The sequence below is a fragment of the Musca autumnalis genome, unplaced genomic scaffold, assembly GCF_047663935.1.
Source record: "Musca autumnalis isolate F117 unplaced genomic scaffold, ASM4766393v1 scaffold_2, whole genome shotgun sequence".
NCBI lineage: Eukaryota > Metazoa > Arthropoda > Insecta > Diptera > Muscidae > Musca > Musca autumnalis.
The window spans coordinates 7,451,075-7,476,653 of record NW_027411755.1 but is presented as its reverse complement, the minus strand read 5'-3'; the positions used below and the strand labels follow the sequence as shown (position 1 = coordinate 7,476,653).

The 25,579-nt window shown below is 35.6% G+C and overlaps 1 protein-coding gene across 2 annotated transcripts in view; it reads left to right on the top strand.

Moving 5' to 3' along the window:
• Positions 1-300: 300 nt before the first annotated feature.
• The window catches only part of DIP-zeta (Dpr-interacting protein zeta), a 337,574-nt gene continuing 312,295 nt past the window's right edge, over positions 301-25,579 (top strand). For both annotated transcript variants that reach the window (XM_073965076.1, XM_073965075.1), the window contains exon 1: positions 301-693. The gene's annotated coding sequence lies outside the window, so the exon portion shown is untranslated. The remainder of the gene's footprint in view (positions 694-25,579) is intronic.

Below are 25,579 nucleotides of genomic sequence, written 5' to 3'. Positions count from 1 at the left end.
TGATGTTCATACTTTCAGTGTGTTTTACATGCTTCGTATTGCTTCGTTTTGTCGTAGTAGCCGCCTCTTTGGACCCAAAAGCACACTCAACACCACATGGTTGTAGTTCGTTTGCCAACCAGCAAACAACCGAAGCTTATGGTTTTTTTCGATTCGCCTTTCGTCTTGGCTCCCAGGTTCGTGTATAATGTCAGGGTTCGGATAAATGCCTTGGCGTTCTTTGTGATGATGATGTTATTTGCCTAGCAGCCACCACTGTGTATGCGGCATGTAACGATGATGACTGGCTACCATGAAATTAGTTATGTTAAGGATTCTGCTTGAAACGGTTGTCCTTTTGAGAAAGCCCGGAGTGTTGTCTGTTGTTTGACGAAGCCATAAATGTGAACGGTAAACATTTCAAAAAGAAGGTGTTTTGTAACGGAATTTTAATGAAATTAAAATCGAGAATGAAATAATTAAAAATAATGATAACGAAATAAGTGAAATTAAATTAATTAAATGAATAAAATATTATTTATCAATACATACTTAACAACGAAGTGATCTTGCAATCGAAATACATTTTGTGAATTTTGAAGCGAAGTGATGTGTAGTGTGGTGCGGATTTGTTTGAAACATTTGTGTTGAAATATTGATCATACGTTCCGGTGTGTAAGGTGTTCTATCAACATATGCGATCAACAAGCCAATGTAAGCAGTTTTAATTTAATGTAAAAATGAATTTTGGAAAAAATTAAGTTTGTGAAATAATGAAATATTGTAGGAAATGAAACAAATAACAAGAAACTTAAATATTTTGTAATTATTAAAATAGCAAGTTCAATGTTCAAGTGCTCTCAATAATTATGGGAATATATGAAACTCAATCAGAGAAATGAGAAATAATAATATACCTTCTGCTATTTATGGAGCAGTCCATACTTTCCACTGCATAATTTATTTTCAATAGACTCACAGTTTCTGTATGAACAGACCTTCGGATAGAATTGAGACATTTGTGTATGGAAATGAATATTTTCCAAATGAAATTTTTTTCATATACATATAAAGAAAAAACATATATAAGGGTATATTCAGAATTTTGTTAAGACTATGGCGATAAAATATAGAGATTTTGTACCTTTATCTTGACAATTTTGGACAAACGTGAATCTTTGCCAATAAATTTGAATTAAATTTGTTTACAGATAATATTACTAATCTGTAAACACAGAACTCATTAAGTCAAACTAAAGCTGATTCGGATGGGAAATGTAATAAAAATATTTAAAATACGTAAAATTATCGCTATATTGGAGCTATATTGTCGTGCGATTGAGCCAGACAATCGACTCCAAACACGCTCCGATTTCAATGAAATTTGGAATTTGTGACGGAATTTGTCCTAGAAATAAATGTGCCAAAATATATCTAAATTTGTTTAGATTTGGATATAGCTTCCATATATATTTTCGTCCGATTTCAATAAAATTTGTATTGTGTGACACAATTTGGACCATAAATAACTGTCGCATATTATATCGAAATCGGTGTAGATTTGGATATAGCTCCCATATATATTTTCGGCCGATTTGAAGTATTGTATATATCTGTACAACTTTGATGAAATTTGGAATGTCTGACGGAATTTGTTCAAAAATTAAATTTGCAAATTGTAGTGAAATCGGTCCAGATTTGGATATAGCTCTCATATACATTTTCGTCCGATTTCATGTATTTGATGCACCAAACATAAGCCCGATTTCAATGAAATTTGGAATGTGTGATGGAATTTGGCTTAGAAATAAATGTTCCAAAACAAATCGAAATCCGGTTCAGATTTCGATATAGTTCCCATATAAATATATTTTCAGACGATCTAACGTATTTACTGCACCAAACTCGCGATATACGTCCGATTTTGATGAAATTTGGAATGTGTGACAGAATTTAAACTTGATAAAATTTCGCCAATTTATTTTAAAAAGGGTTTAATCTCAGGTCGTCGTTTTATTAAAAAAAGTCAATAGAAGAATAGAAGTCATCATAATAGTACGCATATATTTAAAGTCATGAAGGAATAAACAACGGATACAAATATTAAATATAAACATCATATATCTGAGAGACATCCTAAAGGGGATGGTCGAAGAGGAAACAGTTAACTATATTTTACTTATGACATGTCTAAATCATTATTGAAGTTAAAGTTATTAGTGCAAGTGGGAGTTATTCTAAGAATTATTAAGGGTGTCACAATAGGTGTCCCTTCCATGAATTAAATATAGCTGCAATTTAAGGTACTCAAACTTAGTGCTATTCCTAATTTAATTATGTTCCTCAAAGGAGAGACAAGGTGCAAGAGTATATGAATTTTGTAAATGTGATCTATGTATATCGGAAAGGATGTAGGAAGAGCGTTACCTTCTATAGCATAACAACTACCAGATCATAAGCTCCATATACTTAAACGTAATAGAATTATGTTTCATCTTAGTCGGGGTAGCGAAGCGCACCGGGTTCACCTATTTAATAACACTATGCAAAACTGAAAATGCAAACAACTTCTAGTATGCATTTTTTGAAAGTACATATTTAGACTACAAAAACCCTAGTAGGGTTTTGTTCTGTAAGATCCAGTTCGGATTTTATGGTCTCATCCAAACCGGGCTAAATCTACACGTTTTTGCATTTATTAGGCCTTTATCTCAGAAACGAATAGGATTTTGGCCTTGCTGTCTTTAGCAATATTGTAGTCCTAAACTATTAGAACTTATCTTTTGAAAAAACCACATAAGAAAAACTCCATTTAGGTCATCAAAATCTATAAAATATAGAAAATATTACATAATTGCTGAAATTCTGGTCAGTATCGGCTAAACTATTGGGAGTTGAACCAAGTAACCTTTTGAAAAAATCTTCTAAATAAAGTTCTCAGTTCTAATAAAGCTCTCAGTTCTTCTTTAGAATATTCTGAAACTCTAAAATGCTTACTTCATGTTGTTTCAGCGGTATTTAGCATCATATCTTTTGCAACACGTATTTCAAACACAGTTCACACCAACAGTTTATTCTCGCATTTCGGATTTCACTACATTATTGACATTTTTATTAAATCGTCCTTGAAAAATGTACTGAAAACAACGGCATAGAGGCATTTTACAACAATGACATGTTCTGAAGAGTTGTGTATTATATTGCAAGGAATATTTTTTCAAAAGAAAATATTCAGAAAAAATTAACGGTTTTGGAGATACGGTGCGAAATGTATAAAAATTGTGGAATTTTTGCATAAATTTTGAAATTTGAGGCAATAAATGAAGTTTTTCGAGTTCATTATTTCTCCAAATATTTTATTCTTGTCCTTGTCTACAAATTTGCTTCAGAGGTCAGAAGAAGATTCACATTGGTTTCAGAGATATAGCCCCGAATTTCTTTAAAAACTCAATATTTAACCATGTTTAGATGGGGCCATAAAATCCGAGCTGGATCTGACACAACAAAACCCAACTTGGGTTACTTGTCGTTTGAGTTTACACTTTCAAAAAAACCTCAGTTAGAATTGTTTACACAAGATCACCTTAAAGATGTTGCACAGTGTAATATATATGGGGATTTCTGAGTGAAAACAGACACTTTTTTCAAAATAAGGTTTTTGATTTCACTTATTTATTGCTATGGTGATGCTGCTAATCATCATATTTTAGAATATTTTCAGATTTTTTTTTTTTTTTTGACTAAAGGTTCTAGAGATAACGCGCCTTGAAAAAGTCCAATTCTGTGAAAACTATATGCAAAGAAATGCTCACAACTTCTTTATTATTGGTCTAAATAAAAAAGAAAATCTTGTTTTGTATTTTTATTTTTCATAAAATATAGAAAAAAAAATTTTGCACAGTGGGCTTGGATGCAATTTTTGCGATTTAATATTTTAAATCAATTTTTATCCATGATTGAACTATTCGATTTTCATGATTTTTTTTATTAAGCTATGATAAATGACAAAACACGGTGCTCTTGAATCAAATTTAAATGGAAGAGTCTTACAACTGGGAAGTTTTTGTGGATTCATAGATGAAAAAAACTAAAAAAATCGCCGAAGCGCTTTTAAAATAAATTGCGATTCAAATTGGCATTTTTAAGGGTTTTCCAGGTTTTCATGATATTGCTTGGAAACCGCCTAGTCCTATTAGAATGGGACTAAAGAAAATCTTGTAGCTATGAAAATTCTCTATAAGACTGTTTTTTTGCGATATCTTCGTAGTTTTTACCGTTATTGAGATATAGAAGTTCAAATTAGGACAATGGATTGACTGAATCGCCTCCATATAAAACAATGTTATACACAGTGCACCTTAACTAACCTAAATAAAACGCTTACACCAGGGAAGTTTTTTAGGTTTTCTCGATTTTGCTTGGAAACCGCAAGTCCTATTGAAATAGGACTAAAGAAAATTTCGTAAAATTCCAGTACAAGATTGGCTGATTGATATTTTCCTAGGTTTTACCATTTTAGAGATGTAGAGGCTCAGATCAAACTTTCAGATTTTTTTTATATGCCTTCTGGATTTAGCTTGAAAACAGCAAATCCTTTCTAAATGGTACTAAAGAATATGTTGTTGCCGTAAAAATTCTCTACGAGATTGGCTTTTGCAATTTTTTCCTTGGTTGTACCGTGTTTGAGATATATAGGTTTAAGTTGAGAAAATGCAGTCATGAGATTGTTTTATAACGATGCGATACAGTCAATCCATTGTCCTAATTTGAGCTTCTATATCTCAATAACGGTAAAAACTACGAAGATATCACAAAAACCCGTCTTGTAGAGAATTTTTAGCTACAACATTTTCTTTAGTTCCATTTCAATAGGACTTGTGGTTTCCAAGCAAAATCTTGAAAACCTAAAGAACCCTCCAAATGTCAACTTGAATCGTGATTTATTTAAAAAGGGCTACGGCGATTTTTAGTTTTCCCAGGTGTAAGCACCTTCCTTTTAAATTTGATTCAAGAGTACCGTGAAAAATATTATGTCATATTTGGTACTATTTTTCTATTTTTTTTTTTCTAAATTGTCAACAAAGTTTTTCCTATATACCACTTTAAAAAATATTTTATTTTACCAACATAAACTACTTTGCATTTATTAACATTTGTTTTGTTGTTTATCTAAATGACTGGAAATTTATCTAAAAGACTGGAAATTTATCTAAAAATTGGAAATTTATCTAAAACATCTTAAAAACTTCTTCACTTCAGGTTTAAACATTTCATGTTTCGAATTCAAGTCCTAATTCGTATTTAAATAATCGTTTTCTGAGGAATATATAACTTTGATATTTGGTACATTATTTGGCTCGGATGCACAAATTTCGACTTAAAAAATTTATGTCACTATGAAAAATGTAAATCGCGGTTCTTAAGTAGAAGCTGCCTTACAAAAATGGTTAATGTTGAGAAAAAATTATTTAAAAATGAGAAAAAAATTATATTATAAGCGAGTTTCTGAAACAAAGGACTATTATTATGTTGAATAGTGTAGTAATAGTAAATCTCCTAAGCTTAATTCCCTACTTATAATAATTGCTCTAATATTGAAGGATTACAAAATTGTTTAGTTATAATATTGGTCAAAATGAAAAGTTTTAATTACTTTCCAAGCATCAGCAAGAATCTCATTTTATCACCAAAATGTAGCCAAAGTTCTGGTTCGGATAAGGGTTGGTTTAGTTATGACCAAAGTTTAGCTCGGGTTTAGGAGCTGAATTTATATTTTTGGAATATTTGTAAGTAACTAAACTGAAAACAAAATAAAAAATAATTAAAAAAAATAAGTTACAGTGTTTTATTTATAAATGCACTTAAAACTAGAAAATAATTTTTCATTATGGAATCTCTCAAATAAAATGCTGGCACTTGAATTAAAAACGGTGACAATGTTAAACGACAAGCGTTTAATTTGAGAGATTCCATCATTAAAAATTATTTTCTAGTTTTAAGTGCATTTATAAATAAAACACTGTAACTTAATTTTTTAATTATTTTTTTTAACTTTTTAGTAAATAAGTAACCAAATTACAGTCAATTTAGGCCGAAAATATAGATACAAAATTTAAATTGCCTGAAAGCGAGTGGTACCGTTATATGGGGGCTACAACAAAATCTGACCCATGTCCACAATTTTTTGTGGGGGAGTTTCTGAATAATTGGGAACTCCACATGCCAAGCTACAGCAAATTCGGACTAAAAATGAAGATAAAATCCTCAAAACACGAGAAACCGGGTTGTACTGCTATATGGGTGCTATAGGAAAAAATGGACCCATATTGTTTTTGGTTTCATATTCATGTATTGTCATCCAAATCTGAAAAGTGTGCAAAATTTTAGTTCGATTGGTCAACTGCAACTATGTTAAAAATGAGTTACTAAATTTGAAATAAACGGACAACAAAGCAAGTTAAAACTTAAAAAACACTGTAAAAATATTGGTGTATTCACTTTAATAAATATTTGTTCTTGTTTGGGATACCCTAATGTTGCAACACGCCAAAACGTGGACATTTTCCTCGCAGTGAGAACAAAAATACGTTATTACAGGTAATTCTGCAGGAAAGGGTGATTAAATCTTATAAAGTACCGAAAAACGGATGGTAACCCCGAAAACTTGGACCTAGGAATAAAATATTTTTGTTTGAGTGTTTCTAGACCACTAGGGTACATTGATAAAAATGTCAGTTCGATATATTATCTAGAAGTATTTTTGTCACACTCGATTGTCGGGAATTTTCTAAACGCCTCTGTGCTATTCCTATTTTACATTTCTCGGATTTATATGACATATTTTTCTAAGGCGATTCGAATTCAAAGTTAATCCTGTTCGAATATGAATTCGATTCGTCGTAGTGAAATTTGGCATTTAGTCTTCGTTGATGATACACAATATTCCGACAGACAATTGTCGGTAAAGGTTCGCTTTTTGATAAAGCCCCCATAGGGCGGTACCGCCCGGGGTTGGTAATTTTGAACGCTTTTGTCTCATTATCCATCTAAAATGGCTGAAATTTGGCATTTAGTCTTCGTTGGTGGTAAAAAATATTCTGACAGGGAATTGTCGGTACAGGTCGCCTTTTTGATATAAGCCTTATATAACAGTACCGCCCGATTTTCGCTATTTTTAAAATTTCACCCATATTATCCAACTGAAATGGCAGAAATCTGATTTGAATATACGTACTTTATGGTAGAAGGTATAATAAGATTTCAAAATCACCCCATTCTGCACGTTTTAGTAATAAAAATATGTATTTAGTATTTGGAGACGCATCACTGCATTAATTTATCTACTTCCACCCATATCGTAGAAACCATAGGACGGATTTTTTGTTTTGCATTTTTATGCAGCGATCAATTCCAAGTGATATCTAATACGTTTTATCAAAATTTTTCCATATGCGTTTTTATTTGAACCAAACTTAAAAAAGCTTCCTGTGTCAACTTGGCATATTTCCTAAAAATTGCTTTAAAACCAAAAGTCACAATAAATCGCACGTAAAAATTTAGGATCTTATTCTAGATGTGATATTTTAATTTGAGAAACATACAAAATTGGACCTTTCATTTATTTAGACTGAAACATCTACATAAAAATAAATTATTGATTATAAAATTATTTCATTTAATTAAATTCCATTGTGATATATCAAAAATATAAAAGATTCCACAATAATATATTCACAGAATGCATACGTCTATAGCAGTTTAGCAGTTAAAAATGTCACGTTAACATTGAACAAGTATCTATTCCGTTCTGACTAATTATTTCTAATTATTATATATGCTGTTAAGCACAGTCAACACTCAAGTTCAATATTGTACTAATGTTTCATAGTTTCCTTCAAGTCCATTTTTGATTTTCTGCACGCTAGATTGGTATTTTTTCCCAATGTGCTACGGCTACCATCTAAAATGCCCGATCTGCGCTATAACTATCAAAAGCAGTGATTGACATTGGTTCAACTTTTATGCATCGAAATATTTCTTTCACACTTTAATAATGTTCGAATATAGACTCCATCAGTCAAATCCTTCTGGTACTTCCCAAAAAAAATTTCGAAATTTTTCGCAAAAGTTCAATTTAGGAACATTGCTTGTGATAGTTTCGTAATGTTGCAGTAGGTTGTCCTTGTGGCCAATAAGTTTTTATCGATCCTATGGCTACCGAATATGGATCGATTTAGTCCTGTCTTTGTAAATGTTCTTCTAAAGTTACGTAAAATTCGAAGATGGACTATATCTGTCCAATTCTTCCACTTCAAAAGTTCAAACATTTGGGCTAAAGAACAGATTAAGACCTGTCCGCGGAAAAATGTTAGACTTAACAGTGCTAGACCAGAGAGTATTCATTACAACAGTAACGTTTTGGAAAAACAGCTTGTGCTGGGTTTGCATCGCTTCATGGCTGGTGGTATAGCTATCTCTGTCGGCGGTGCCAACTTATACTTTGTAATTGGTTTACTTGTTCGAGTTAAAAAAAATTATATTTTTTCTGCACATATTGTGTTAAAATGTCATGTTGATATTTTGGGAAATTTATTTTGCAAGAATAAAAAAAATAATTTACAAAATTAATTTCGTTACAGTGCACATTGGGCCCAATGGCAGGTTTCTGAGGCAAAAAGTCTAGTTTTGAAGTCATATATTTGTATAAATTAGTAACGGGATTAGATTCTTAACACTTTGAGCCACTTAGAAACAAAATCATTTCAACCTGGCAACGCTTCGTGGTCACATACCGAGCTGTCAAAGATATTGCATGTTACTTTGTAAAATTTTATAAAAATTTATCCAACGAAGAACAAATTTGTTTCGCTCGGCAATTAAAAACCGCTGATTTAATAAACAGTTTTTTTTAATGGATAAAACGTGTAAAGGTATATAAATTAATATTCTGATTAAGAAATAAAAGAAGTTAGATTTGGTAAGGAATATTTGAAGTAGACTTGTGGTGTATTTTTTGTGTAGTTCGTATTGCAGTTTAAATAGTTTTTGGAATAAAACTCGCGGTATTGCGACGTATTGTCGAAACTATTTATATCTGATAGAAGGTAATAGTGAGTACTATATGTGTAAAAAAATTTCATGTCCGTATGGATCCGAATACTTATAGAAAATTACTTACAGATGGCGTGACACTTAAAAATGTGGATATTTTAATTTATTAGATTGGGTTGGGACTGGACGATGCTCAATATGACACAAGTCGCCAAATTTTATAGTAATCTTATCCGAGTTACACCAAGCATTGAAATCTTCAATATTCTAGATCTTTAAATTTAATAACTGGTACTACAAACACCTACTAAATTTCAAGATCTTAACCTGTAATTATAAAGTTTTCAAATAACGGACGCGATCGCGGTTTTCTACTTCCAAAACATAAATTAATGATATAGGTCACAATTACTATTGTTTTGTATACCAATGCGTCTAATAATCTCTGAGATTTCGCGTTTGGCTAAAACTTGTTGTGGGGGAGGTCCCCCACCCCCTCCATTTTTCGGTATAAAAAGTACCTTACGATCTATTCTCAGACCTTATGAATCTACAAACAAAATTTTATCAAATTCGGTCCAGCCATTTCAGAAGATTTATATTTCGAACATCATTGTATACCTGAAAAGGTTTCTATATATATGTAGATATATATCTGAACCGATCAGAGCCAAATTTTCAGGACCTGATTCTAACCTGAACAGGATTTACCATATCAAATTTTAAGGCGATCGGATGCAAATTGTGACCTTTGTGGGGCTTAAATATAAAATCGGATTAAATCGGATGAAACATATACATGAAAACTATATCTATATCTGAACCGATTCTTACCAAATTTTGCAGAAGTACTTTTATGCCCATTAAAAACATTGGAACGAAATTTGGTAGCTCTAGCTGCTTCCAGTGACTTGTTGCCTCAAAAACCTGTCATTGGGCCCAATGTGCAGTGTTTTATTTATAAATGCAATAAAAAATAGAAAATATTTTTTCTCTTAGCCTCAATAAGTAGATTCTTCTTGATGATGGGATCTACGAAATAAAATGCTTGCCGTTTATTGTCATTTAATTTTTGTCACCATATTTAACTTAAATGCAAGCGTTTTATTTGAGAGACCTCATCATGAAGAAGAATATACTTATTGAGGCTAAAAGAAAAAATATTTTCTAGTTATACCATCAGCATTTATGCTAACGAGGGTATATACACTTTCATACGGGCAAAATATGCCTCATCGAAATAATGGTTTTAGACACCAAGTATGTCCGTCTGTCTTTCTGGCTGGCTGGAGCGCACGATAAGTCTCGAGCAGATCAACCGATTTGGTCCAAAATTTGGCCTTAGTAATATTTTGTCTAAATTTAGTTTAAGTTCGAAGAATATCAATATCAGTCGTTGCAGACAATTTGGAGTCGATCTAGCAATGTCCGTCCGTCTGTCTGCCTGGTTGGAGCGCACAATAACTCTCGAACGGATCAACCGATTATGTCCAAAATTAGGCTTTCGTAATATTTTGTCCAAACTTAGTTTAAGTTCGATATAACCGATATAACTCATCTATATCGGTCTACTCCGGTACCTTCCACACAAAAGTTCGAAAATGTTCGGAAAATTTGTGCGCACGATAACTCTTGAAGGGAGTAACCGATTTGGTCCATACTATGCACATCGTGAAATTTCTACCAGATTTAGATAAGGTTCCAATATGGACTCAATCGGTCCACTCCGGTACCTCCCACACAAAAGTTCGAAAATGTTCGGAAAATTTGTGCGCACGATAACTCTTGAAGGGAGTAACCGATTTGGTCCATACTATGCACATCGTGAAATTTCTACCAGATTTAGATAAGGTTCCAATATGGACTCAATCGGTCCACTCCTTCGGGTACCTCCCACACAAAATTTCGGAAAAGTTCAGTTTAGGAACTGTTCACGAATCGCTTTGATTTTTCTTGTGGCAACTTGTATTCACTGCCCCCCATATAACGGTATAAGTTTCATTAGGGGCAAGTCCATACTTTCTGAGAAAATAGGCTGAAAGGCACAAAAAGCCCTATGACAGCCTGTGTAGTGGTTGGAGCGCCAGATAACTCTCGAACGGATCTGCCAATTCGGTCCAAAATTTCGCCTTCATAATATTTTGTCCAAACATAGTTTAAATTCGAAGATAAGCCATATCAGTCGACTCCTTCAGGTACCTCCCCCACAAAAGTTAAAAAATGTTCGGAAAATTTGGGCGCACGATAACTCTTTAAGGAAGTGACCGATGTAGTACATACTTTGCACATCCTAATGCATCTACCAGATAAATATCAGGTTCGAATATGGACTATATTTGTCTACTCCTTCTGGTTGGTACCTCTCATACAAAATTTCGTATAAGTTCACTTTAAGACCTGCTCTCGAATCACTTTGATTTCTGTTGAAGCAACTTGCATTCGCTGCCTCAATTACGGCAGTAAAAGTTTTTTCGGAAGCAAGTCCATACTTCTTGAGAAGACAGTCCGAAAGTTGTAAAAATAACCCCTATGACACCATATGTTGTGGCTGGAGGGATCGAACCGAATACTGCGTTCGTCCATACTTTGGATATTGTAATATTTCTTCGAATATGAGATGAAATCCGAAGGTGTTGCTTATAGGTCCACTTCTTCCGGTACCTCCCCAACGAAAGTTCGAAAATATTCGCTAAAATGGTACGCGCGATTTCTCATAGTCGTAGCAACCGATTTGGTCCAAACTTTGGATCTCTAAATATTGTCGCAACTTAGTTTATGTTCAAATTTGGGCCCTATCTGTCCAATCCTTGTGGTACTACCCACACAAATGTTCGACATTTTTGTGCGGTTCGAGGATCCTTTGGACATTTTTACCGAAGGTTTTCCTAGTGGCCCTGTTTACGGCGATATTATGTTTTTCGAAGGCTAGTGTGATAAAAAGCCCTATCTATCGATATCCCCGCAAATTTTTGAGCTTTAATCCTATCCATACTTTTGTCGGTTCATACGCCCAAAATTTTGAAAACCCAACAACCCCCCTTGGAAAAAAGTATTTCAGTCCACACAGGCTGAGGGTATATCTCGGTCGGAAAAGCCGACTGATACTTTTTTACTTGCTTTTATTTCATTTTTAAATAAAACACTGTAACTTAATTTTTCAATTGTTTTTTATTTGTATGGTTTTAGTAAATAGATTTTACTATTCCGAACAACCTCCTCCGAACAACCTCCGAAGAACTTCCTCCGAATTTAAGAACAATCCCCTTCGAATTGCCGAACAACCTCCTCCAAACTTTCGCCTTTCAACTTGCCTTTCCACCTTCAACCGATCTCCAAAACTAAATTACAACCAATCTAGGCCAAAAATATAGATACAAACTTCAAAACAGCTGAAATCGAGTGGTACCGCTATATAGGGCCTATTCTAAAACCTGGACGTAAGTCCATAATTTTCGTTGGGGAAATTTCTGATCCATTGGGAACTCCAAATTCCAGGTTACAGCCAATTGGGGCTAAACAAAGCAAGTTAAATAAAACACTGTAAAAATTATAAATTTTCATCACAAAATTATTTTTGTTTATTTTATTAAGAACAAAGAACAAATCCCGGTCAGTTTATGGAACTGTTGTAATAATTAAAAAAAAAAATTATTTTGCTCTACTGATTGCAATTTTCGAATTAAATAATTAGTTCAGCCGTATAGGACAAGGAACAATCTGATACGTAATACAACTTTGGGGTTATTATTTCAATGAAGTATACGCTCTCTACAAATGATATAGAGAAGTAAAGGATTTCCAAGTCACTTAGGTGGAAATGACTAAGGATGTTTGTTAGTTTTTTTTAAGTCGTGCAAAAAACTGCAATAATTATTCAGTTGTTATTAAAATAATTCGAACATTTCTTTCTTAATGTCATTTTGTCTCCTGTCATATATTTTTATTTTCACAAAAACAAAAAAAAAGTACATCTAAACAAATTTCTCATTATCTGTAGCTGACAATAAATAAGCAACTGCCACTGTAATTTGATATGTCCTGAAGCTATTGCTAATTCTAATTTGTAATGTTCAGTTGCAAATATTATTGGTATTAACATGAATTCTATTGAAATATTAAAAATTCATTGGACAATTCAATTAAAACAGTTCATTTTATTGCAATTTCAATTGCAGTTATTGTGCGAGTGAAACTGATTTTCAAATATTTAATTATAAGCTCAATATAATATGTGGTTGTGGTGTTACTGGAGAGTTTAGCTAATGTGTGATAATTTTGTGTTTGTGATTTGAAACGTTGTTTTATTTTGCTAAGATTTTGAGTTTTTATAAATTTTAGAGGAGGATTTTCAAACAAAAATGACGAAGTTGGTCTTCTTAATGTTGGTCTTCAAAACTAATTATGTGAATGCGTATCGGGTGGCGTATGCTTTTTATATTTTTAGTGCCCATACGATATGTTGTACATGAGTATAACATATCACACCTGTTCAACAAAAGGACTGTGCCAATGTCTATAATTTACATTAACAGTTCTTTCCAATAAATTATCTTGTACACATTTTGCGGCAGCATCGCTTTTACCATCATCCTGTTACCTTGTTTTCTTCTTTTAGAATGTAATTTTACACGTTTTTCATACAATTTTTACACATTATTCTCGCACTTCAAGCTATGACCCTTACCATTATGTTTTCAACAATAAAAAAAGTAAAGATAACAAACTCATTTTATGCGGATTGGGCTATACCTCAGTGCGCACCGCTACACACTAAATATAGGCATTCAGAGAAAAAATCCAAGAAAAAGTAGAAACATAAACATCACAGCTTTAGAAAAACACTGAAGAAAATAACCACAAAAACTAAACACTTCTGAGCTTCTGAGTAGACACAGTTCATTGATGCATTGCAAAAATAGCTGTAACACAATGAGTAGCATTTAGCAGGTTTACTCCCAACAGGTAATATGTACCTACATCGGGTAGAGTAAAAGGCAACTGGTGTAAAATGCTGTCTGTCCGTTTTGTATGTTTTGATATGATGTTGTCGCATCGCAGCAGCCATACAACAGAGTATGTAAATTTTTGTTTCACTAGAAAATAGTGTTTATATTATCTCCTGTGCATAAACACACACACGCACACACCTTCATACATTTACTCATAAAATCGACTATAACAACATTAACACATACGAATATTGAGTTTTGTACATTCATTAATATACAAACTACACACACAAAATATTCACTCACATAAACATAAAAGAAGCAACACAAAAATATAAACACAACAAATATGAATATTGGCAAGTAACAATAACAAAAACAATATCCACACCTATATCAATGGAATAGATTAGACTGCACAGTAGGGGTTTTTTGTGACTGGTGAGATTATATCTCCAATTTTGATGTGATATAAGTTAGTTTTAGATTCAATTTGAAGATATGAAACTACATTGATATGTAGCTACTCCCCACGGCGGTCTTACGGTCCATTATGATGGGAGTGACAGAATTCTTTTAAGATTATGAAATTAGGATAATAATTACTAGTAACTGACTGGAATTTAAATGACGGTATTTCTTCAGTGCCACCTTGGTACAATGCTTAACATGCCCCCTTGCATACAGTTAAATGTCATCGCACAAATGACAAGATCCCATATATAGACAAATAATTCCACTCTCTTTAGCCGATGTTCGTCGGAAATGGTTCTTTTGGACAGATTACAGTATATGAAGTATATGACGAAAAGTAAAATTTTTTTAATATTCCATTAAAAAAAAAAAAATAAATAAAATACATTTTTTTCACAAGAAAGACTATTGGCGCATTGATTGAAAAAATAGGCATATTTGAATCCTTTCGAAATACTTTCTTGGTTATTGTGCGCAATAATTATCGCTGTTTAATTTTGATAATAAGAAAAACAATCTTAATAAAAGCCTTTAGTTATTTATAGTAATTAAAATTAGATTGCAAATACAATTGTCTACAGCAAAAATCAAAGCGATTTGAGAGCAGGTCCTAAACTGAACTTTTCCGAAATTTTGTATGGGAGGTACCCGAAGGGGTGGATTGATTGAGTCCATATTGGAACCTCATCTAAGTCTGGTAGGAATTTCTCGATATGCAAAGTATGCGCCAAATCCATTGCTGCCTTCAAGAGTTGTCGTGAGCTGAACTTTTCCGAACATTTTCGTACTTTTGTGGGGGAGGTACCGGAAGGAGTGGACCGATATAACCCATCTTCGAACTTAAACTAAGTTTGGACAAAATATTACGAAAGCCAAATTTTGGACCGAATCGGTTGATCCGTTCGAGAGTTATCGTGCGTCACAGCCAGTCAGACAGACAGAAATTGTCTGAAACACATTTCGTCCAAACATACTTGGGGTCTAAATCCATTATTTCGATGAGGCACATTTTGCCCGTATGAAAGTGTATATACCCTCGTTAGCATAAATGCTGAGGGTATAGTAATGTCGTTGGAATTTTTAGAACAATGTTTAAACCTAATTGGTTGTGATTTGGTTCATAAGATTCCAGTGGACTCTTAACACTTTCCTAAAAATTTCATAATACACCAAGTCTTGGTGTAGACCCAGTACTTCCGAATTCTGTCGATATGTCCCCGTTATGTAAGCTAGGATTTGTATACCTACAAAAGTAGATTAAAATAGCTTAAAAATGGTTGGAATGTTTGAAGATAAGTTTTAAGGTTTTATAAATTGCTAACTGTTAAAAAAAATATATATAATAGGAATAGTTAAAAGTGTGTGTCAATAAACCTATTTTGGTTCAAATTTTAGGTCACTTAAATTTTGTCCAAACTTAGTTTAATTTCGAAGATGGACCATATAGTTAATTACCCCCACAAAAGTTCAAAATTGTTCGTAAAATTATTCGCACGATAGTTCCAGAAGGGACTCACCGAATTATTCCAAACTAGGAATGTGGAAATATTACTTCCATGCATATATTAGATTCGAATATGGACTATATCGGCCCACTCATTTGGGAAATGTATAGTTTAACAGCTCTTTTCGAACCATTTTGAATATGTTTGAAACATGTTCGCCTTGCGACCCTTTATACGACGGTGCAATTTTTTGGGACAAGTCCATACTTTCTGAGACGACGCCAACTAAACTGACTAGTGCCTAAGATAACCCTCGAAGGGAAAAACCAGTCTGGTCTTAATTTTGTACATCGTATTATTTCTTAGAGACTTGGATTACGTCCGAATATGGACTACAACGGAACACTCCTTCGAGTGCCTCCCACACAAATTTTGAAAAAGTGTCGTTTAAAGACTCGTCTCGGATTGTTTCAATATTTTGCATTTTTTTGTCTTTGTGGCCCTAGTTACGACGGTACATTTTTTGTGGGGGTCAAAGTCCATTCTCTTTTCTTTAAGAAAAAAACATACAGACATCATACGTATTAAGTTTACTTTCTTTGTGTCCGAGGCTGAGGGTATATCTCCGTCGGCACAGCAGACTGATATTTTCCAACTGGTTTTAATAATATGTAGCGAAACAGCCCCGATTGGTGGTCATTATAAAATACGGAAAATAATACATTACGTTTCCAGTAATGACGACGTATATATGAATGTATGTGTTATATCTCCGGTATGTTACCATGTATATCAACTTATGTATGTAAGACCGGACCGGACGGCGTATATATGAATGTATGTTCTATATCTCTGGTTTGTTACCATGTATATCAACTTATGTATGTAAGACCGGACGGCAAAAATATGTCGCAATCATACAAAATAAATTCCTTGGAAAATAGTGCCCAGGTGTAGTGGAGTAGGGTATCGCATGGTCGAACCTGTCCGGCTATAACCCATTCTTACCTGTTTTTAATTCCGATTCACTAAAAGACAAAGTTATTAGGTTCGAAATGAGCCCACAAAAATATATACCGATCGATTTATTAGTTTTCAAACTACAATCGGCACCGCTAACTGCTTTAGTAGGCTGGCATTTGTCAGAAAACTATTCAAGATTTTTCAACATAAAGATATCAGAAGGTAGCTCAAGGTATGACCTTTAGGATAACAAAGACTTCTAAAAAGTTCGGAAGATTTCTTTTTTGATGCTCAATAAGTAGCCAGAACCCCTTATAATAGATTTACATAACGCTCATGGACGTACCCTGGAATAGCTAGGGAGGGGCAGCTGCCCCCCTAGATCCTACAAAACAGTACATTTGTATGTAAAAAATTATAAATATTACGAATAAAACAAGCCTACTCTCTGTCCTCTCATTATCCTTGTAAAATCGATGAAAAATAGGTCGTATTCGATTCCAATTCATTTTTTTACATATCCTAGCCTATTGTCCTTTTCGAGTCCTGTTAAAAAAATTTCTTTCTATCCTCATTGAGCACTTCAAAATTTCTTAAAATAGCCCACGCAGTTTGTCCTCTTTATACCCTCAGCATTTATGCTAACGAGGGTATACAAGGGATGAACGATAACTATCTGGCCTAACAATGAAAACGCAAATATTTACCATCAAAAACGGTTTTATCGTTTTCTTAAGGAGTCTCCAGCATGATTTATACACTCTCACTCTAACCTCTCTCTCGCTCAAACCTATTGGCGAAGCACTTTTTCCACTCCGATTGAGACACCCCCAAAACATGGTTTTTGAACGCTTTTGCAGAAGCATCAGTCAACAAAAATCGTTGACCACGCCTTTTTTCTTGATGTGCTGGAATAAAATGAAGTCATTGGATCCCCAGTCAAGACTGTACGGCGGACCACCCATCAATTCCACGTTTTGTCCGGTCAAACAGGCGCTGGTTTGAATCGATGTGTGAGAGCCCACATTGTCATGATTTGTCTTCTCTTGTTCGTTTTTCGAATTTCTCAAGAGACTTCAGGCAAACAAGTTATAATGTACCACTCAGAATTAACCGTCCTATGTTTCTCAAGTCGTATAGTCGCCACACGGTCAGTTTTTCTGAATAAACAGGCAAACTTTTGCTCCGAAGTGCTTCTAACATGAACAACTCTCGTTTGATTTGGCTCGCTTTCGAAGACCCGAACGGCCGATTCCTGCTTTGTTTCATGCTCCTAAGCATAGATCCTAGATTCGTCATCTGTGACGATTTTATAAACGTCGTTTGAAGCACCGCGATCGATTTTATGTATAGTTTCTTTGAGCCAATTAACAGGAGCCGTTTTTGAGCGATTGTCCAATTTTGCTGGATCTAACGAGAAAAATCAATTTTTATGCAATATCAAATGTTAGTTGGTGGAAGAAATGCCCAATGATGCCTCTATCTCACTGTATTTAACATGGCGATCTCGCATTATCCGTTCTTGCACGGCATATATTTTTTCTGGCACAACAACCGGCGAGTGACGACCACGGTTGAATTCATTAAACCAGTTTTTCATAGTCCTACATATAAATTAACAAAGATTTAATTTGACGTCGAAATTTGTGAAAAAAATTTTGGACGAAAATGTTCACAAGTAAATTCCATTTTTTTGCAAAGTGATTCTTTGAAGTCACTGTAAACAACACATAACATGTTCGTACGGCAAACTGTCCTGAGTAAGTCTAGGCTAGGTAGTTTTCATGCATTCATTTTATACACTTTCATACGGGCAAAATGTGCCTCATCGAAATAATGGTTTTAGACCCGTTTGGTTTGGAAGAAATCCGTTTCAAACAATTTAGAGTCGATTTAGTAATGTCCGCCCGTCTGTCTGTCCGGCTGGACTGTGCTTACGATAACTCTCGAACGGATGAACCGATTTGGTCCAAAATTTGGCCTTAGTAATATTTTGTCCAAACTTTGTCCATATCGGTCCGCTCCTTCAGGTATCTCCCCCACAAAAGTTCGACAATTTTCGGAAAAATTCTGCGAAAGATAAATCTTGAAAGTAGTAACAGATTTGGTCCATACTTTACACATCGTGAAATTTCTATCAGACATAGATGAGGTACCAAAATTTACATTATCGGTCCACTCCTTCGGGTACCTCCAACACAAAGTTCGGGAAAGATCAGTTTAGGACCTGCTCTCGAGTCGCTTTGATTTTTGTTGTAGCAACTTGTATTCAATGCCCCCCATACGATGGTACAAGTTTCATCAGGTGCAAGTCCATACTTCCTGAGAAAATAGCATGAAAGGTACAAAAAAACCCTGTGGCACGGTGTGTAGTGAGTGGATCGCAGATAATTTGCGCAGAAAAATTGTGCGCGCGATAACTCTTGACGGGAGTGACTGATTTTTATCTATACTTCACACATCCTAATATATTTACCAGATATAAATCAGGTTCGAATATGGACTATATTTGTCCACTCCTTCGGGTACCTCCCACACAATCACTTTGATTTTTGTTGAAGCAACTTGCATTCACTGCCTCAATTACGACGGTCAAAGTTTCTTCAGGGGCGAATCCATACTTCTTGAGAAAACCGCCGGAAAATTGTAAAAAACCCCTATGGCACCATGTATAGTTGGTAGAGAGCTCGAACCGAATACTGCGTTCGTCCACACTTTGAATATCGCAATACTTCTTCGAATATTAGATCAAATTCGAAGGTGGTGGTTTTAGGTCTAACCTTCCGGTACCTCCCCCACAAAAGTTCGAAAATATTCGCTAGAATGGTACGCGCGATATCTCATAGACGTAGCAACTGATTTGGTCCAAACTTTGGATCTCGAAATATTGTCGAAACTTAGTTTATGTTCAAATTTGGGCCCTATCTGTCCAATCCTTGGTGAACCTACCACCCACACAAATGTTCAACATTTTTGTGTGGTGTGTTCGAGGATCCTTCGGACATTTTTATCGACAGTTTTCCTAGTGGGCCTGTTTACAGCGTAGCCTAGTATAGTAAAAAAGTCCTATCTATCGATATCTCCGCAAATTTTTGAGCTTTAATCCTGTCCATATTTTTGCCGGTTCATACGCCCATCATTTTGAGTACCCCCAAAAATGCATATGTGTTTTTTTTTTTTTTTTTTTTTTTTGTAAAAAAAGTACTTCAATCCACCCAGCTGATGGTATATCTCTGTCGGCAGAGCCGACTGATACTTTTTTACTTGTTGAATTCTTTAATGAATATTTTACAAATTCCTTTTTTTAGTTATCTTTGATCCTGTCTAAATTCTTTTAAAAATATGCACTTATTTTCCCCATTGGGTCCTCCTAAAGCTATTTAAAAACCACGTTTATTGAGCTTCTTGGGTCCATTGATACCCCCTTTTTGTCCAATTTGAATCATTCTAAAAATTAAAAAATTATAAAGTAAACTCCTATATCCATAGGAGTTTCCCACAAAAAGAAATGGTTTCCATTTGACAGTCGCCAATGTGCATTAAAATGAATATTCAGTATCATGTGAATGTTTTTATTGTTGTTACTAGTTTTTTGTTGTTGTTATGTAACTATGTTATTTTGTTACGGTAACTCCCATCGATCTTCATTGACACTTTGATACAAAAATATGCAATATTCGGAACAGAGTCTGGGGAGGGGATGGAAACCCAAACCCACTTCCAACCAACAAAAAAGCTGACATATGCATTTTGTTATTTCGTTCGCAGTTGTTTCTCTCTTTTTGCATTTGGATGTTGCTGCTGTTTACTTTTGTTTGTGGATAATAATAGCCTGTAGTAGCGACGAATAACAGGTTCAACATGATTTTGGTTAGGTTAGCGTTGAGGGTATTACCAATGATGGCGGTGGCACCATGTTGAGTTGTTGAATTTATTAACAAACGACCGAATGAATTTTTCTGGCTTTACATATGAATCAAACGACATACGAGTAGTTACATTTAGTGGATATGCAGTTTTGCCACAAAGTTTTGTTTTACAATTTTTGGCATTGAAAACCTTTGTCGTTGTTGTGCATTTTGTTTTGAAGTGACTCTCTGTGTTTTTGTGGATTTTGTGTATGTTGTTATTTTGGGCTATAAGTTACTATTCGAACTAGTCAAGACCTTCGATTTGAATGGTATCACCACCACAAAGAGATACACATTTATCCATCCACCCTGTTCGATTTTACCTTTAACCGAATGCAACATTTTTGGTTGGCCCTCTATGTATGGTCTTTGTATGTGTGTGTTATTTCCGTTCACATAATTGTGTTTGAGCCAATGCGTGTTTGTCTTTTGACAATTTTCCTACGTTGTTTGTCTCTGTCAATATAACTTGCTTTCAAATGTCTCTGCTCTGCTATTGCTTTTCTTGCTCCTGCTCAATTCACATATTTTCATTTTAACATCATTGCCTTTATCTGAATTACATATATGCCAACTTCATATATTGCACTGCACTTATGTCTCCAAGGATATTATTATCCCAGTTGTTGTTGTTATTGTCATCATAGGCGGTGGGTTTCATTTTGAATTAGTAGGAATTATTAGATTTTCTGGTATGTCATTTTGACATTTGCTAAGCGAATGAATTGGTGATTGATAACATCAAATATTGGCATGATGATATCTACTTGTGCAGACATTTTGGTTAAAGATATAAATCTACAAAGAAGGACAGATAAATGTGTACATAGATATTGAAACCTTTCATTTTGATCTTCTGGCAAGCTTGGTTAACTCATTCCAAATATAGAATCTCAACATCCTCAGACTAACGAAGGTAGCATAAATACACTTTGAGACGATCAAATATGTGTGTGGTTGATATCGCTTTTAGACAATTTTGAGTCGATTGTCGTTGTACCAACGCAGGTATGTTTTTCCCGGTTCCTCTGTGGATTCAAAAATTCTGTCACCTGAACTGTTTGAAGCCATAAAGAACCAGGAGATAAATGAGTGCGTCTAAATGGGTAGTTAGACAGGTACAGCGTATTGTGCAGTCCCAGTCTATGTGCAGGGCATGTATTGGATATCGTGCTGTCAATTCAATACCGTTCGGATCTTGATTGGGCTAAAAACACCCGCTACCATATCTTAGCAGCAAGCGTTTTTCGGCTTTCAAACTACGCCTGCCTATGTCTGCCTGATCCATAGTTTGCCGTTTGAACATTTGGATCGTTTTCTTTAGACCACTAAGGTCTCTCCTGAGCTGTAACAGGGATGCTCACACCGATAACACACAAGCAGGAACAACAGCGACAACATCTAGTTGTGCTGATGCACCGGTAAAATCATCGCCGCCACATGAAGATGGTTCACTGGTGTCGTGTTGTAAACCTCGGGCCGGCTTACTGGTAGGTTTCAATATTCGTCCTCTGCGTATTGCTAACATTTCCATACCATACTGGAGCCGCATAGTTTAGCACAAACCGACCTACCGCTTTATAAGAGGACAACAAGGTTTCTTTGTCAGCACGTCAAGTGCGGCCGGCCGGCCATCGACTTGAGGTCCTAGTTTATACTTCTGAACAAGTAATAGTGTACTGAAGTGACATGATATCGAACGTTACACCCAATATATTGAAATAGGTATTGGTCGGAGTCAGTACACCATTGGCCAATATGTTCAGGGGTCGCCTCATTTCAGCCGTCCAGGTGGTGAACATTGTTGTAGTGGATTTTGCAGAGGATATTTTTCATATTCTTCTGACGGAAGAACTACACTAAGACATTTAACCTATCACAAGTATCATCTGCGATAGGACAATACGATTATTACTGTCCGGAGAGTGTGAAATTGTATAAAGGCAGAAGTTAAACTGTACCGGTAATATAAGCCCGAATTAGGGAACTTCTTATTTCACTCTACCGGGTTACGGCTACTTATTTATGAATTCCGCAAACGACTGTCGTCCACACATATATTTGATTATCCAACGTTTCAAAATCGGAAGTCTTCTCTATGTCTTTGAACATCTTGACATGATTGAAGGCATCGAAGGTCTTTAATAAGTTGGTCGTCTGGCCTGTTCTGGTCCAGACTTAGACTGATATATGTGGATGTGGAGTATAATCTTCCTGTGGTATAGTGTCTCTGGAATCTTTACTTCTGACAACAGGAGAGAAATTCGCCTGTACGATTAGCATATACCCGGCATCCTTGTCTGGCAATTGAGGACAATTGTCAAAAACTCAACTTCGGTTTCATACAGTGCAGATTTTACGTTTCGTATGACATTAGCAACATCACTCATTGGTAATTTTGGTGGTACTTCCTCTTCTGAGAGGGTCTTAAACGGCGTTGTACATGCCTCTTGGCTATATCAATTTCGGGGTGCCAGGTAAAATAACACGCGCGTCTCTTTGGATCTATCACGCCGTAGAAAGTAACAGCCGTTCTATCATCCTTCGAGAGTGATTTAACCGTTACCCGCAATTTGCTTAATCTTTTACAAATGTTGCATTGCTGTGGATGGTCTAGCCACTTGTTCGCCTACTAGCATGTTGACTGCAAGAATAAGTTCTCTAACTCTTGGGTCTTCAGGGTTCGTCTGACGAAGCACATCATTCTCATTTCCTAGTCTCGTCGCCTCTGCTGGTAAATTGGGTTTAAATTTGGGTAATCGACCAGCAGGTATGTAGTGTATCTAACGGCTGCAGCACTGATAATGTTCCGGAAAATTCTCTCAACTACCAGAGGATTTGGACAGCTCTCTGAAGCGGTGATTGGTAAATTATCTGAAACTTTGCCAATCAGCTTTCCCATAGTTCAGAAAAGTCTGGCAGTTACAGGTTATGAAGAGGAGAATATGATAGGAAGATGGACTAAGCCAAGAGAAATGATGGGTTGCCAGAGCATACTGTTGACTTCAAGAGTAAGTTCCCCAACACATGGATCTTCAGGATTCGTAGGACGAAACTCATTACGACCATTTGTTAGTCCCGTCGATCCTGCTGGAAAATTTGGTATAATTTCGGGTATTCGATCAGCAGGTATGTATAGAGTGGGTGCAGCTGTGATGATGTCCGAAAATTCTCTTAGCTACCCGGGATCTGAGGAATTGGACAGCTCTCTGAAGCGATGATTGGTCAATTACCCTTTTCCAATTAGCATTCCCATAGTTCAGAAAATTCCGACAATCAGAGGTTATGAAGTCGGGTGGGCTGTTAACGCGGACGATGATAGGAAGATTGTCTGAGCCAAAATAAATGACAGGTTGCCAGGACACGTCACTTATCAAACCACGTGGAACAATAGTGACGCTTAGCGAGTTGATGCAATCTCCTCTTATCCTCGTTGTCTTCGTTCTCCGGGCAGAATTTGGAGCTATGGAGCTGTACACCTCTGTTCACTGCCTGAGACGAAATGCCAAAGCTCATCATGAGCATTGAAGTCCCCTAACACCAGACGGTTATTTCCCTCTATAAGTGAGTTAATGTCGAACATACATACATATATCGCAGGACACAACTATTCATCGACGGTATGTACAGGTTAAGCAAATCTACCTCGACAGTCCCATACTCCACTGCTACCCCATACATTCCATGTATGGGTCATCAAAGTCGAGCTCAAGGGTGATAGGTCTGTACTGGACAGACTGGTGTATAACGAATGTAAGTACTCCTCCGCTTCATGCACGATCCTTCCGCAAAATATTGTAACGTTGAATGTTACAGATGATGATCTTAGTTTCCGAGATCGCGGCGACCATGATGTTTCTCTGACTGAAATTTCGTTGACTTCGTTGCACAGACCGTTGTAATTGAATTGCAGGAATGACGCATTTTCGACGCGCTGAACAACAACATGTGGTGTTAGATGCCGCGTTTGTTATCGTTGGGGAAAATGCTAGGGTGTCTCGTATTCCGTAGACGATGAAATTGGAGGCAGCAACATAAGTCCTATTACAGTAGTCCTGTAGGTGGCTAAAGTCAAAACAGCTTAGGAAGTGCACCCATTCCCTACATCCCTTAAATCTCAACGATGTTGTCCGGGATATATAGCCGCTTTCATGGTGAATAAATACATAAACACAGAATTGTGTCGACGGCCCCGGTTCGAAGATTCCTCCGAGCCAATCCAGTGCATAGAACCGACCGCCGTGGCTATGTCGAGGTTTTTATACCCTCAGCTTTTACACTTTCATACGACCAACATGTGTCTCATCGAAATAATGGTTTTAGACCCCAGATATGTTTGGACAAAATCTGTTTTGGACAATTTGGAGTCGATTTAGCAATATCCCTCCGTCTGTCTGTCTGCCTGGCCAAAGCGGACAACCGATTCTCTCCAAAATATGGCATTCGCAATATTTTGTCTAAAATTATTTAAGTTCGAAGATGGTCCCTATCGGTCTACTTCTTCGGGTACCTCCACCACAGAAGCTAAAAATTTTTCGCTTAAATGATGAACACGATAACTCTCGTACGCAGTAATCGATTAAGTCCACCACTTTGTACATCGTAATATTTCTACGAGACATAGGTTCGAATATGGGCTATATCATCCCACTTCTCAGGTACCTCCCACAACAAATTTTAGGAAAAGTTGAGTTTAAGACCTCCTCTCAAATGGTTTTGATTTTTCAGGGGACTCTAAAGGTCGTGGGTTTGATTCCTCGACCAGGCAAATTTTCAAATTTTCAACGGTGGCAAAATACACCTCAGT